Raw genomic sequence first — 17,349 nt, forward strand, 5'->3', positions numbered from 1 at the left:
CCCAAAGGGAAATGACTCAGCATCAACAGTTGCTGCATTCAACTCCAATACAAAGATCTCTTGATGATATTTATTCTTCCTCTAGTGATGATATAATCTTACCCTTCTATAGTGTAATAATGGACTAACTTCTGAAACAAGGCATCAACATATTCCATACATAACAGTGTCATAGAAAGGAAAGAAGAGGTGGCAATAGTACAAATGAGAAAAGCTTGGAATACAGAACATTTCATGATAGAACCACCATTCCAAAACATCAAAATAAGTTGGAATAATGAGCCAAAACTATCAGTTTAATAGAGATATAAGTAAAATTTGAGGTTCAAAATAGCAGTCTAGTTCAAAATACACAAATATAGAAAATCATATTTAAAACATATCACATCAGTTCAGTTCAGTCGCTCAGTCGTGTCTGACTCTTTGCAACTTCATGAATCGCAGCACACCAGGCCTCCCTGTCCATCACCAACTCCTGGAGACTACCCAAACCCATGTCTATAGAGTCAGTGATGCCATCCAGCCATCTCATCCTCTGTTGTCCCCTTATTCTCCTGCCCCCAATCCCTCCCAGCATCAGGGTCTTTTCAAATGAGTCAATTCTTCGCATCATGTGGCCAAAGTATTGGGGTTTCAGCTTCAACATCAGTCCTTCCAGTGAACACCCAGAACTGATCTCCTTTAGGATGGACTGGTTGGATCTCCTTGCAGTCCAAGGGACTCTCAAGAGTCTTCTCCAACACCACAGATCAAGAGCATCAACTCTTCGGCACTCAGCTTTCTTCACCATCCAACTCTCACATCCATACATGACCACTGAAAAAACCATAGCCTTGACTAGATGGACCTTTGTTGGCAAAGTAATGTGTCTGCTTTTTAATATGCTGTCTAGGTTGGTCATAACTTTCCTTCCACGGAGTAAGTGTCCTTTAATTTCATGGCTGCAATCACCATCTGCAGTGATTTTGGAGCCCCAAAAAATAAAGTCTGACATTGTTTCCACTGTTTCCCCTTCTATTTCCCATGAAGTGATGGGACCAGATGCCATGATCTTAGTTTTCTGAATGTTGAGCTTTAAGTCAACTTTTTCTCTCTCCTTCTTCACTTTTATCAAGAGGCTCTTTAGTTTTTCTTCACTTTCTGCCATAAGGGTGGTGTCGTCTGCATATCTGAGGTTATTGATATTTCTCCCAGCAATCTTGATTCCAGCTTGTGCTTCCTCCAGCCCAGCATTTCTCATGATGTACTCTGCATATAAGTTAAATAAGCAGGGTGACAATAGACAGCCTTGACGTACTCCTTTTCCTATTTGGAACCAGTCTGTTGTTTCATGTGCAGTTCTAACTGTTGCTTCCTGACCTGTATACAGGTTTGTCAAGAGACAGGTCAGATGGTCTGGTATTCCCATCGCTTTAAGAATTTTCCACAGTTTATTGTGATCCACACAGTCAAAGGCTTTGGCATAGTCAAACAAAAACAAACAAAACAAGGGGACTTGAGTTGACTGCAAGTACGGGGAGCATAGTTTTATTTCCACTAGTCATGTATGAATGTGAGAGTTGGACTCTTAAGAAAGCTGAGCACCGAAGAATTGATGCTTGTGAACTGTGGAGTTGGAGAAAACTCTTGAGAGTCCGTTGAAGTGCAAGGAGATCAAACCTGTCAAGCCTAAAGGAAATCAGTCCTGACTATTCATTAGAAGGACTGACACTGAAGCTGAAACTCCAATACTCTGGCCACCTGATGAGAAGAACCGATTCATTGGAAAAGACCCTGATGCTGGGAAAGATTGAAGGTGGGACGAGAAGGGGACAACAGAGGATGAGATGGCTGGATGCCATCACCGACTTGATGGATATGGGTTTGGGCAAGCTCCAGGGGTTGGCGATGGACAGGGAAGCCTGGCGTGCCGCAGTCCATGGGATCGCAAAGAGTTGGATACAACTGAGCGACTGAAATGGCTGACTGGCTGGTGGTGAGAGTAAGGCTGCCATGCAGGTGATGACATCCCAGCTGCAATGGACATGCAGGGCGCAGAAAGGCAAAAATGCTTTCTGCTTTGGTCAGGCCATAACGCATGTGTGGTTCTCATTTCTGGATTTTCAAGACAATACTTGCAAGAAACATGGACAAATTAAAAGAGGGAAACTTTGAGGAGGAAAAGTCTGGAGACTGTGTCATATGAAGAACAACGGAAAAAAGCAGGAGTCATTAGATAAAAGGGATATTGTCTTCAGATATTTTAAGGGTTGTCATGAGGGAGTGGTTTGAAATTTATGATCTACTGCTCTGGATAACAAATGCTTAGTCAGGGTCTTACAGGAAAACTGTCTCCATGCCTCAACCATGTGGCACTCAAGCACAGTTGCTGGCAGGCAGATCTCTGTACAGCACATCCTTTCACAGAGAATGTCAAGGGCCATGTCTCTGGAGCATCTCTATGTTTGACCCTCCCCATCTGTAAACAAACCCTGGACTAAATATCAGAAACACCAGAGAAAACTTTTCCTCTATTTCCATGACATTCTGAAATGGCTACTGGAAGGAGCCTTCAAAATGGGGGCAGTTCACTAGTACTGGAATGAGACAGACCTTTCTTTGATCCCTTTGGAAGAAGATACTGAAAGAACCAAATCTGTCTACAACCTTATGGACTTCATTTATTTATTCATAAAAATGTACTGAGCACTGACTCTGGGCCAGTCTCTGGGTTAAGAACACTAAGATAAGACACCATATTTGTCTCAAGGGAACTTGCAGTCTAGTGGTAAATAGATCATTATCATGCAACTCGATGAAATGCTATAATCATGAACATTTTTCTAGATAGAACTTATAGTTCCCTACTTGGTAATAATATTAATAAACTATTTCAATTTTTAAATAAGTTTTCCATATTTAATTCTAAATGTGCTAGGGATTAAAAGATGCATACTTATTAAGGAAGATAGTTCCCTTCCTAATTAATGGAGGTTATTTACTCTTAGAGACAGAGAAGATGAATTATTCCCAAGACCTGGGGATACATGTTCCCAAGACCAGAAAGTAAAAGTATTAGTCTCTCAGTCATGTCTGACTCTTTGGGATCCCATGGACTACAGCCTGCCAGGCTACTCTGTCCATGAAATTCTTCAGGCAAGAATACTGGAGTGTGTAGCCATTCCCTTCTCCAGGGGACCTTTTTGATCCAGGGATCGAACCCAGGTCTCCTGCATTGCAGGCAGATTCTTTATTGCTGAGCCACCAGGGAAGCCCCAAAACCTGATGATATATGCAAAACTCTACTTGTAGGTATTATGTTAGCATTTCACGAGTCTGGTAAAAGTTCTCATCCAGTCTACCTTCCCAGATTTATAGTATATACAATATCCAACTCTCTCATTTACCTAGAGAAATCTATAATTGCTATGCAAGATGATCCATTTGGTGTGCTTGGGATTCTTAAACTATTTAAATATGTCTTTGACTCTAAAGACCTAAAAGCTGATAACATCATAAAAACTATACATGCCTTTCCACTTAATTTTTTCATAATTGAAATTTTTGTTCCACAATCAGTCCACGGATGTTACAACCATTTGTAAATAATTCTTAATACCAAGAAATTTTAAATTCATGACTTTTAATCCATAGAAATTTTCCAGGGATTTTCCATCTTAAAATTTGTAGCCAAATTATTCTTAAATAGAGGATTTCAAATACTAATATTTTAAGATATTGATAAGCTGTGAGACCTAATTTCCTTCCAACTTGTAATTTAACACATATACACCACATGATCAAAAATTTTCAAATCTTCTTTAACATATTATTAAAGTAATAGGGAAAGGCGGACTACAACTATAAAGATGTTACAGTTCTAAGGGAAGAGTTAAGAACAGAATGATGGTATTTGTGGCAACAATTCTACTTTTAAAAATGAGTAGAGAAGGTAATTTATTTAAAATATTTGTCATGTGGAATACATGACTATGACTTCAAATTGCTATTTAGTTACATCTCATATTGTATGCTATTAAAACTGCAACTCTGCAGGCTGTGGAATGCTAGCTTGACAAACAAGACAGTATCCACTTTTTTTTTTTTTTCTTTTCAGTATCCACTTTTTAAAAAAGCATTTACACTAAAAAGAAACAAAAAAAAACCCTATCTATTCATGTCAATGCATGACAAAAACCACTACAATAATAAAAAAATAAAAAATAAAAAAAATTAAAAAATAATATGTTAAAAAGAAAAAATAGTATAGGCGGTGAGAGTCGTCCCTTTCAAATGTACACTTAGAGCTACCAAATATTTGCCTTTATAAATAATGATACAAATACCTCAAGATTAACAGAAAGAGACACATGAGAATCACTGGTAAGACTTGGCTCACCAGGGAGAGGTAGATGATATTAAGAAGAGGTGGCAAGAATAGACAGAAGAACTATACAAAAAAGATCTTCATGACCCAGATAACCATGATGGTGTGATCACTCACCTAGAGCCAGACATCCTGGAATGCAATGTCAAGTGGGCCTTAGGAACCATCACTACAAACAAAGTTAGTGGAGGTGATGGAATTCCAGTTGAGCTATTTCAAGTCCTGAAAGATGATGCTATGAAAGTGCTGCACTCAATATGCCAGCAAATTTGGAGGTCCATCACCTCCACTAGCTTTGTTGGTAGTGATGCTTCCTAAGGCCCACTTGACTTCACATTCCAGGATGTCTGGCTCTAGGTGAGTGATCACACCATCATGGTTATATCTTTGTATAGTTCTTCTGTGTGTTCTTGCAACCTCTTCTTAATATCTTCTGCTTCTGCTAGGTCCAAACCATTTCTGTCCTTTATTGTATTCATCTTTGCATGAAGTGTTCCCTCGGTATCTCTAATTTTCTTGAAGAGATCTCTAGTCTTTCCCATTCTATTGTTTTAATCTATTTCTTTGCACTGATCGCTGAGGAAGGCTTTCTTATCTCTCCTTGCTATTCTTTGGAACTCTGTATTCAAATGGGTATATCTTTCCTTTCCTCCTTTGCCTTTAGCTTCTCTTCTTTTCTCGGCTATTTGTAAGGCCTCTTCAGACAACCATTTTGCCTTTTTGCATTTCTCTTGGGGAGTGATGGAATTCCAGTTGAGCTATTTCAAGTCCTAAAAGATGATGCTGTGAAAGTGCTGCAATCAATATGCCAGTAAATGTGGAAAACTCAGCAGTGGCCACAGGACTGGAAAAGGTCAGTTTTCATTCCGATCGCAAAGAAAGGCAATGCCAAAGAATGCTCAAGCTACCGCACAACTGCACTCATCTCACACGCTAGCAAAGTAATGCTCAAAATTCTCCAAGCCAGGCTTCAACAGTACACGAACCGTGAACTTCGAGAGATTCAAACTGGATTTAGAAAAGGCAGAGAAACCAGAGATCAAATTAACATCCACTGCATCATCGTAAAAGCAAGAGTTCCAGAAAAACATCTACTTCTGCTTTATTGACTATGCCACAGCCTTTGGCTGTGTGGATCACAAAAAAACTGGAAAATTTTTAAAGAGATGGGCATACCAGACCACCTGACCTGCCTCCTGAGAAATTTGTATGCAGGTGAAGAAGCAACAGTTAGAACTGGACATGGAACAAGAGACTGGTTTCAAATAAGGGAAAGGCTGTATATTGTAACCCTAATTATTTAACTTATATGCAGAGTACGTCATGAGAAATGCTGGGCTGGATGAGGCACAAGCTGGAATCAAGATTGACAGGATAAATGTCAATAACCTCAGATATGCAGATGACACCACCCTTATGGCAGAAAGTGAAGAAGAACTAAAGAGCCTCTTGATGAAAGTGAAAGAGGAGAGTGGAAAAGTTGGCTTAAAACTCAACATTTAGAAAACTAAGATCATGGCATTTGTTTCCATCACTTCACGGCAAATAGATGGGGAAACAATGGAAACAGTGAAACACTTTATTTTTTCAGGCTCCAAAATCACTGCAGATGGTGACTGCAGCCATGAAATTAAAAGACGCTTGTTCCTTGGAAGAAAAGCTATGACCAACCTAGACAGCATATTAAAAAGCAGAGACATTACTTTACCAACAAAGGTCCGTCTAGTCAAAGCTATGTTTTTTCCAACAGTCATGTATGGATGTGAGAGCTGGACTATAAAGAAAGCTGAGCACTGAAGAATTGATGCTTTTGAACTGTGGTGCTAGAGAAGACCCTTGAGAGTCCGTTGGACTGCAAGGAGATCAAATCAGTCAATCTTAATGGAAATCAGTCCTGAATATTCATTGGAAGGGCTAATGCTGAAGTTGAAACTCCAGTACTCTGGCCACCTGATGTGAAGAACTGACTCATTTGAAAAGACCCTGATGCTGGGAAAGATTGAAGGCGGGAGGAGAAGCAGTCGACAGAGGATGAGATGACTGGATGAGATCACTGACTCAATGGACATGAGTTTGAGTAAGCTCTGGGAGTTGGTGATGGACAGGGAAGCCTGGTGTGCTGCAGTCATGGGGTCACAAAGAGTCAGACACGACTGAGTGACTGAACTGATCTGTCTTTTTCATGTGACTTTATTAATCTTTGAGAATTTTCTTGCTTTCTGGTAGAGGATGACCCAAGCTACCTGGTATATTTCTACACCAAACCTAGACTGAAATGTTTCTCCAAGGTCCTTAATTTCCTTTAGTGACAAAATACAGAGAGCAAGAACAGGGTGATAGAGTGCAACATGGGGTACCATTTTTCCTAGGTTATCACACTGTCTAAGGTACAAAAGTTTTCTTTTAAAGTTTACATTGATATTTCTAATTCTGTTCTAGAAGTACAATGATCCCATTTGAGTAATTCTATAACTGCAGCACTTTTTTCTCTGACACAAGCAAGAATAATTTTTATTTTCCTTATTGAACTACAAGTTCTAATATATCCACCCCAAGATCAATACGGACAATAAAATACTGAGCAAAGCCCAGTATTTTCTGGTTAGTCACTTTTGTTTTGAGCAGGGAGCCCAGAAAGGATATGGATCCCAGCTACTCAGATCTAGATTCATTCTTCAGCCTCCATTCTCCATAGCTACGTAGGTATTTGTTTGACAGGTGGTTTGTTTCACTTTTTTCAACTGGCTTTGAGTCTAGGTCTTTGGCATCCTCATCACTGCCAGTTCAGCATTCTCAGAAATGCAAGCTTTGGGTCACTACTCTTCTTAGTTCCAATAAATAGTTTTAGAAGGGAGTCCCACACCTAGTTCAGTTCACTTTTTGAGAATGGAAAGTTTCCCTGTGTGGTCGACAATGAAACGGATGAATTCATCTATCCAAGGGATTGCTGGGCAAAGTGATTCCCACTTCTCTTTCATTTCTAGTAATTAATTTAAAACTTATCTCTCCTAAATGTTGCCCTATAATAAAACTCTTTAAATATATCCTAATCTCTTTGCTAAGCTAAAAGCACTTCCTAGTGTATACCACACATTTTCTCATTCCCTTAGCAACCTGATATATCATGGAATGTTTTATTTGCATTTTATGACCCAATGATTGCCCCAATGAGTACCACTTCCACTGAGCATAAGACAAGTTCAAAGCGTTTAATTTTCTGTTTTCCTTTTCTTTTTTTTTTTACATGCTCGTGCTCAGTTGTGTCCAACTCTTTGCAACCCCATGGACTGTAGCCTGGCAGCCTCCTACATCCACAGGATTTTCCAAGCAGGAATACTGTAGTGGGTTGCATTTTCTTCTCCAGAGATCTCCAACCAGGGATCAAACCCGCGTCTCCTGCATCTCCTGCATTGGCAGGTGGATTCTTTACCACTGGGCCATCTGGGATTTTATGTAGGCAACAATACTTTGGCCAACTGATGTGAAGAACTGACTCATTTGAAAAGACCCTGATGCTGGGAAAGATTGAAGGCGGGAGGAGAAGGGGATGACAGAAGATGAGATAGTTGGATGGCATCACCGACTCGATGGACAGGAGTTTGAGCAAGCTTTGGGAGCTGGTGCTAGACAGGGAAACCTGGTGTGCTGCAGTCCATGGGGTCGGACACAACTGAGCAAAGAGATGGACACAACTGAGTGACTGAACTGAACATTACATGTAAACTCAATTTTGATGTTTCAACTGAAAGTCTTCCCCTTGGTTCATGATCCAAGATTCATTTATTCTGAGTATATCATCCAATAAATTTTCATTTATCAAAACATACTTATCTTTAACTTAATTACAGATGACACTGACGTAGAACTCAAATTTTTCATGGGTCTTTGGATAAATGAAAGTATCTATTCCTTACTATTTTATAAATTCAATCTTCCAAAAACTACTTCAGAATATCAGAAAATAAGCAGACTGTATCAAAATGAGACAGTGCAACAGAAATATTATGTATATTTACATAAATTAATTGCATATTTTCACTTCAATTTTTATGTCATTTATCCTTATAGAGAAAAAACACAAAATCACATTTAATTTCCCACTTCCATTGTACAATATAGGAGTGCTTACTTTAGAAGTTTAACAGGTTTTTTTTAATAAAAATAATCATCAGATTTTGGAATGAATATTTAAAAACCCACCACATTAATTTTTGTTGTTGCTATTTTTCAATCCCTGTTTTCTAGAATTGGGACTTTTATTATTAATATTTAGGATAGATTTAAACCTTTCATTTTTTTCCCTCTTAGACTCAGGCCCAAGATATCTATCTTTTCCATGACCTTATTTTTTTCTTATTAGTACAAAGTTAAATTTCTCTTCTTGAGTTTAAGTCTTTGATATAAAAAAGTACTCATTTAAAACAGCTTAATTCATATAATGTTTAACTTTATATACATAAATTTATATTACCATTCTATTTTTTAGCTTAATATACAAAATACACTCAAGCAAAATGTTCACATTCTTCATATGTGCTTCTAACCAATAGTTTCATAGTTTCAATAAGTATATAGATTTTTTTAAGTTAATTGCTTATTGTTGCCTTCCTACCCCCACAAAAGATGCTCAGTCTTTGTGTGTGTATGCTCAATTATTCAGTTGTATCTGACTCCTCAGGACCCCACTGACTGTAGCCCCGGGAAATCCATTGGATTTCCAAACTGATACAGAATGGATTGCAAAATGGAAATTCATTGGATTTCCCAGGCAAGAATACTGGAGTGGTTTGCCCCTTCCTACTCCAAGGGATCTTCCCAACCCATGGATCAAATCCACATCTCCTGCATTGGGAGGCTGATTCTTTAACCACTGTGCCATCTGGGAAGCCCATTTACTCATTCTTTAGATTCTAAGATCTCTGAATTTTACATTCTGAATTAAAAAATAAATACATTAGTAGTCTTCCAAGTGTTGTTTGTTTTGTCTTGCTTTCCCATTTTTTGTTTTTCTGTTTTGCTAATGCACACACACTTGTTGATGATCATACATATTTAAATATATTAGTCCATTTTTACCTACATCCCGTGACTTTAAAAGTAAGGTTCAGGCATGGAATTATTGACTTCTGTGAAGAGACTTCTGGGGAGGCCCTTGTCCAATTCTGGGTGGGATACTATAAGACTGCACTTCCTCCTGAGAGGATCAGCACCCATTACTTCTAGGCTGTCTTCTAATCCACGGATGGGGAGGTAGTGATCACATCTCAGAGACTTAATTTTATCTACAAAATACAATCTACAAAATACTTCTTTTCACCAATGGGAACCTCATAGGAAGGCAGATTTGGGGCTAAGAGTGAAGGTTTACAGTTGGGCTTTCATTATTTTTTAATAACAGTTCCATTTTCCCACACCAAAGTCTTTGAAGAAGTTGTATTTGTATCTGGTGGCACCATACAGATACCTGAGAGGATTCCTCTGAATTTTTCCTTAATGCTTTTAATGATTTTATGATCTCTTTTGGGTATCTACGGGGATGGCAACTGGGAATTTGTCCTTTCCAAGGATACCATGACTCCATCTGGCAATAGTTCCATGCTGAGTCTAAGACCATCATGTCTCCCCAAACCAGTGGGTCCCACATTTACTTTGTTTGAATGGTGAGCCCTGAAGTTAGGCAACAGGGCAGCTCTGTCAGGACTCTGCTACAATTTGGGATCATAACTGATTAGCAAGATCAACTGATTCACAGTATTAATTTGGTACAATTCAAACTGATACAGAATGGATTGCAAAATGGTTTAAAGACATATGGAGGAGGTGAGTTGTTTCCTTTCCAGTTCTTAAACTTGAGTCAAGACCCATACATGGTAAATTAATCTAATCTAGGTACAACCCAGGTAACACAGCAGTAAAGAATCCACCTGCCAATGTAGGAGACGCAAGAGATGCAGGTTTGATCCCTGGGTTGGGAAGAGCCCCTGGAGGAGACAATAGCAACCCACTCCAGTATTCTTGCTTGGAAAATCCTACGGGCAGAGGATCCTGACAAGCTACAGTCCATGGGGTCACAAAGAGTCAGATGTGACTGAGCGTACATGCATACAGGGACAAACAGTCACATAAAGATACTTAGAGCAGAAAAGGGATCTTAAAGACCAGACAGGCAGACAGACAAACTCAGTTAGTGGTCTGTTTCTAAAAAAAAAAAAAAAAGCCTAGGCATCTGTGCACTACAGAAAGGAGATAAGAAGGAGACACAATAAAGAGGATTAAAAAATAAAGGAACAGAGACTTAACCATTTGCTCACTCCTTCCTATTCTACTGACCTCCTCTGCCTACTCAGAGTTTATGATATCCCAGATTCTATCAAAATCACATTAAATTTCTGTGGAGAAAAAAACAACACACTTAGAATTTTAAAATAGGTCCATAATCTTTGATAAGAACTGCATTGCAAGAAGGAAGGAAAAGAGTATTTACTGGACTGTAATTAGGTGACCACCACACTCCTGTTTTTTAACACATCAAAATGACAGGTTGTCCTTTAAACATAATTTCAACCTTAGACTCCTTCTTAGAATGGCTTTGTGATGAGCAGAGAAAGTCAGGCCTCATGACGCTCAGGTAGGGGAAAGGAGATCTCATGACCCTTAGGGAAGAAAATCAAAAGAACTGATATATAATTTTAAGTTACCAAAAACCTCAAAAAAAAAAAAGTGCTTTTTGAGAGAGAGATACATGCCTTTGGCAAATCTTTGAAAGGAGGCACAGTGCTCAAGTGGTAAAACACCATAGATCTATCGCTTTTGGAGACTTGATTCCTTTATTTCCTCTTGCCAAGCAGTGTTATCTTATTAGGAAGGACTGATTGTTTTTCAATCAGTATCTCAAGTTTTTCAAGGAGTATGTTAAGTTTTTTTCAAGGAATACATTCAAGTTTTTTCCAAGGAGTATGCTCAAGTTTATTTCAAGGAGTACATTCAAGTTTTTTTTCAAGGAGTACATCAAGGTCATATATCGTCACCCTGATTCTTTAACTTATATGCAGAGTACATCATATGAAACGCGGGGCTGGATGAAGCACAAGCTGTAATCAAGATTTCTGGGAGAAATATCAATAACCTCAGATATGCAGATGACACCACCCTTATGACAGAAAGTGAAGAGGAACTGAAGAGCTTCTTGATGAAAGTGACAGAGGAGAGTGAAAAAGCTGACTTAAAACTCAACATTCAGGACTCCCCTGGTGGTCTAGTGGCTAACACTCTGAGCTCTCAATGCTGGGGCCCTGGGTTTGATTCCTGGTTGGGGAACTAGATCCCACATGCCACAACTAAGACCCTGTGCAACCAAATAAATAATTTAAAATAATATTTAAAAAAACCCTCCACATTAAAAAAACTAAGATCATGGCATCCAGTCCCATCACTTCATGGCAGATAAATGGGGAAACAATGAAAACAGCAACAGACTTTATTTTCTTGGGCTCCAAAATCACTGCAGATGGTGACTGTAGCCATGAAATTAAAAGACGCTTGCTCCTTGGAAGAAAAGCTATGACCAACCTAGACAGCATATTAAAAAGCAGAGACATTACTTTGCTGACAAAGGTCCATCTAGTCAAAGCTATGGTTTTTCCAAGTAGTCATGTATGGATGTGAGAGTTGGACTATAAAGAAAGCCAAGTACCAAAGAACTGATGCTTTTGAACTGTGGTGTTGGAGAAGACTCTTGAGAGTCCCTTGGCCTGCAAGGAGGTCCAACCAGTCCATCCTAAAGGAAATCAGTCCTGAATACTCACTGGAAGGACTGATGCTGAAGCTGAAGCTCCAATACTTTGGCTACCTGATGCAAAGAACCGACTCACTGGAAAAGACCCTGATGCTGGGAAGATTAAAAGCAGGGGGAGAAGAGGATGACAGAGGATAAGATGGTTGGATAGCATCACCAACTCGACAGACATGAGTTTGAGCAATCTCTGGGAGTTGATGGTGGACAGGGAAGCCTGGCATGCTGCAATCCATGAGGTCACAAAGAGTCAGACACAGCTGAGCAACTGAACTGATTTTTTTCATCAAATGTCATCTACCTGAGAATGGGTCAGCGTGGCTCTGGACAGAACCTCTGAGTTCAAGGGAGGAGAGAAGATGATCTGTGAGATCCCTTCCCTTGCTAAGATTCTGCAGATGCCACTACAGCCATCACACCCAGAACAAAGAGGGATGGGAAAGGGGGATGCCGCAGCAAGGGCCCGGTGTAAAACCACAGGTGGCTTGGCAGCCTCCCAAGTTGGGAACATCAGCAACTGACATTTCAGTCACTCTACATCATTACCTTCTTGTCACTAATTTTGGTATCTTGTGACCAGAGTTCTTTCAAAAGGGATATATTTCCCCACTCTCCTGTGGGGAACATGAGCCAGAGGAAGTGGGACACCACGAAGTGACTGTAACCCTGGAGGTCAGCAACACTCCCCCCTTAGAGTATTCAAAGGCCAGCAGGCTTTCTCTGTTGATCTGCAGCAACAAGTAGACCACTATCCAAACAGTATCCTAAACTGTGCTGAATCAAGTGCTGGTGAAACAGGCATCGACAGGAGGAAGCAGAGAAACACTGCCATGCTTCAGCCATATGGTCTTCCAGCCCCCTTGCCAGCAGGTGAGAACAGTGAAGCCTGTTCCAGGGGAATGTCATTGCTGCAGCCCTTGGTGGCCATGAAAACTCAACCCTATCCTCAGTGGAGATGTTTTGTATGAACAAGGCAGTACACAATTTCTATGCTTAGGTCACTGGTACATTCAGCAGTGCCATAGGGAAGAACTTTGCAGAGATGAACTCAGTATTATTGCAATATGCAGACTTTGTTCTAACCTACCTTGACATGAGCCAAATCTCCCTTGTAGAATGCATGCAGCAAAATCTTTTTAACTGAGATTAAACAGAAAATCTGAGCAAAGGAGCATACCTTAAAATATACCTGCATTATTCATAAGAAAAAAAAAATCATGATTAAATTGTTATCCTGAAAATATATTTAAGTAACTAAATAAGGCCACTTAAGAAGTAGAGCTCTTCTTTCTAAGTGTAGCACCAAAATTGTTCCATTAGTCACTCAGTTCATGTTTGACTCTTTGCGACCCCATGGACTGTAGCCCGCCAGGCTCCTCTGTCCATGGGATTCTCCAGGCAAGAATACTGGAGTGGGTAGCCATTCCCTTCTCCAGGAGATCTTCCCGACGCAGGGATCAAATCCAGGTCTCCCTCACTGCAGGCAGATTCTTTACCATCTGAACCACCAGGGAAGCCCAGCAACCAGTATTTAGGCAGATTTCAAATGATTTATTTTATCGATGAAAGCTAGTTCACATTGCCCTTTACTAAAGACAATCCTTGTTTAACTAATTCTCGCTTAAAAGTTATATAACTAAATTCTTTCCATAGGATATGAATCACACGTTTCACTTCTGGAGACCTTCTGAACACAACTAGCACAAACTGAAAAGGTATCACCATAGGAATAAAATATTGTAAATTTCTGCATGGTTTTGTATTTAGACTAGTTGACAATAATCTCTGCTTGGCCACAAGCCCTATTCTAGAAACACAAAGATGACATCTGCTGAGTACAGCAGAATATACAAAGACTTGCTTCTTATCCCAACACAAATCTAACCCAGATCAAGTGTATACACACCATGACCAAGAAACAATACAACAGATTTTCACACTTAAACTTGGTTCTAAACAGCAATAACTGCAAAAACCTATTAGTTTAGAAAATATTAATTCCCATTTCACAGACTTGACTTAAACACATCATTATTGGAATTAGTTAACATATATTAGTGCTTATTATATAGATCATATTTACTGTGTTAGTCTCATACTAACCATACAAAATAGGTAGTCTCATTTTACAGAGTATGAAATTAAAGCTGAAGAATTTAAAATACAGCCTAAGTAAAAGACAGAACTGGAATTCATATGGAGGCAGCCTAATTTTCAGGCTTATAGTTGTAATTATTATTTGATGTCTGCTTCCCTTAAGCCCATGGAAAAATACAGAATTCATAAACTCTTATGTTTGAAAGAAAAGTGAGTCATTTAATCTAATCCTTCCCCCCTCCCAAACCCACCATGCAAAAACTTCTTCTTCAGTGTCTTTAAAAGAAAGAACCAGCTCTATTGGGTATTTCCAAAACTAGAGCTTCTTTCTTTCAAGATAGCTCATTTCACTGCTAGATCATCGTAATAGTTAAACAGATCTTCCTGAATGACAGTACAAAGATTTTTTTCTGACCTCTTTCTCTTCTAAAACTCACTAGCAAACAAGAACAAGAAACAGAAACAAAAACTCTAACATCAATAAAATCAGAAGAATTGAATCCGTAAACCCCAAACCACAATGAATGAAGACCAGAATACAAGATATCATGGTAAATGATCCCACAGAAAAACTGTGCTTGACAGAAATGGGGTTGGGTGGCCATGGGGAAGGCAGTGAGAAACTGAAAAGCAAGCTAATTGCCCTAGCAGACTCTGAAAAGACTAAAGAATTCCAAGTTGATACTGAGCAAGTGGTGAGGGCTTCCCTTGTGGCTCAGCTGGTAAAGAATCCACCTGCAGGGACTTCCCTGGTGGTCCAGTGTTTAAGAATTTGTCTTCCATTGCAGGGGGCGCGAGTTCAACCCCTGATCAGGGAGCTAAGATTCCACATACCTTGCGGCCAAAAAAAACACAAAAGCAATACTGTAATAAATTCAATAAAGACTTTAATAAAGAAAAAAAAAAAAAAAAGAATCCACCTGCAATGCGGGAGACCTGGGTTCTATCTCTGGGTTGGGAAGATCCCCTGGAGAAGGAAAAGGACTCCAGTATTCTGGCCTAGAGAATCCCATGGACTGTATAGTCCATGGGGTTACAAAGAGTCAGACACAACTGAGCGACTTTCACTCACTCACTAAAGTGGTAATACTATATCAAAAGTAGTAACAAGGCACGGGGCTACAATGGGAACATTTGATGATTAGTTTTTTGTTTGGTTGGTTTCTGCATTTGGTTTTCAATTAGGAGAGCAGTTAAACCCAAGAGTCCCCAACTCCACATCACTAAGTCAAACAACCTCTCTCCACCTTTTTGAGATACCTGAGGATTGTTCTCTGAGAAACTTAACTAAAAGGTTCTGGATTCATGGATATGAGGCCCAGAGGAGAACACGATGAGGAACAAATTACATAGGGGGAAGGAGGTTAAAGACATGAGTCTTCAGATTAAAAACCCATTAAGTACCCATCACAATAAATGAAAAAGGGCTCACATCAAATTTTACTACTGTGAAACTTCAGAATATCAGAGTTAAAGAGAAGATCCTAAGAGGTTCCAGAGAGAAAAACAAAAGTAGATCTCACAAAGAACCAGGAATAAAAGTTTAAGAACAATGGTTGAGAATGAAAAGACAACGGAATAATGCCTTAAATATTCTTATAGAGATGTAAAAAAAGTTTTACCCAATTTTTTTTTTTTTACCTTTTGTAAAAAGATTTATATCTAACCAAACTATTAAGTACGAGAGTAGCAAAAAAGGCATTTGAGACATAAAAAATTTCCCATGAATGCCTTCTCAGGAAGCCAATAGGCAATGTGGTTCAGTAAATGAGGAAGTAAACTAAGAAAGAGGAAGGATGGAAATCAGGACACACGAGAGAGGTAAAGGGAATTCCCAGCAGGACGGCAAAAGAAGTGCCAGGACCACAGCGGTGCAGCAGACCAAGAAAGCCGCCAGACCAGAGCAGAGCAGCGCAAGAAGTCAGGGCTCTGCGGGCGCTCGTGTGTGTAAGAGGCACCTCCCAAGAAGATACTGGAATGTGTTAACATAGATTACCTGACAGATTTGATCTTGGAGGACACTGCACACGGAGGTATTTTAGAGTTCTTGTACAGGTTGGTAAGACTGAGTGTTCTTATTACTAAGCAAATAAAAAGAAAAGGCTATCATTAACTCCAAGAAAAACAGAAAGCTGCAAAAGAATGGAAGTATAATCATAGCGTTCTATCTGATTTAGCAGTGAGTTTTATTTCAATAATGAAAAAATAGAATATGAATTAAAAATTAATATGTAATTTTCTCAAGAAATATGGAAAGGGAAAGCAGTGTAAATAATTTAACTCTTCATCTATCATTATGGGAAGATAATAGGTAATGTCAAAAACTGATGAATGGACAGACAGCATTATAGGCATCTTACTTACAAATGAGAAAGTAAATCACAGAAGCGATATCTGTAATAGTTCAATATTTTTACCTGAGGAGCTTTGAGAAGCATGGCAAAGTTAGAGGAAGGGGTAACGGGGAGAGCAAAAGAATATTGTTTCTTGTGATAAGCTTTCTAGTATCATTTGACTTTCAACTAGTTTCTTGTTATACTTACAGAACAATCCTATTTTCAAAAAATAAATTTATTCCTTATATTTAATTTTTATTCTTCAAAGATTGATTTTATAATACAGCACTGAGCTCTATTAATTTGTCTTTTTAGTTACCTACTCCAGTTCTCTGGGCCTCTATCAGGTTACAGATATATTCCTGGGAGTCCTTGGTTAGTGTGTTTGTATTCATTTTAATTGTAATTAACACATACAGGCATACTTCATTCTACTGAGTTTTGCTTTATTGTTCTTCACAGATGCTGCATTTTTTACAAATTAAAAGACTGTGGCAACCCTGCATCTAGCAAGTCTACTGGTGCCATTTTTTTCTAATAGCATCTGCTTACTTCATGTTTCTGTGTCACTTTATTTAGGTAATTCTCCAAAAATTTCAAAGTTTTTCATTATTATTAAGTTTCTTATGGTGATCTATGATTAGTAATCTTTGCTGTTATTATTGTAATTTGTTGGCACACCACAAACCACATCCACATAAGATGGGAAACTTAATGGATTAAGTGTTGCTGGTGTTTGACTGCTCCACCAACCAGCT

This window comes from Muntiacus reevesi, chromosome 3 (genome assembly GCF_963930625.1).
Source record: "Muntiacus reevesi chromosome 3, mMunRee1.1, whole genome shotgun sequence".
Lineage (NCBI taxonomy): Eukaryota > Metazoa > Chordata > Mammalia > Artiodactyla > Cervidae > Muntiacus > Muntiacus reevesi.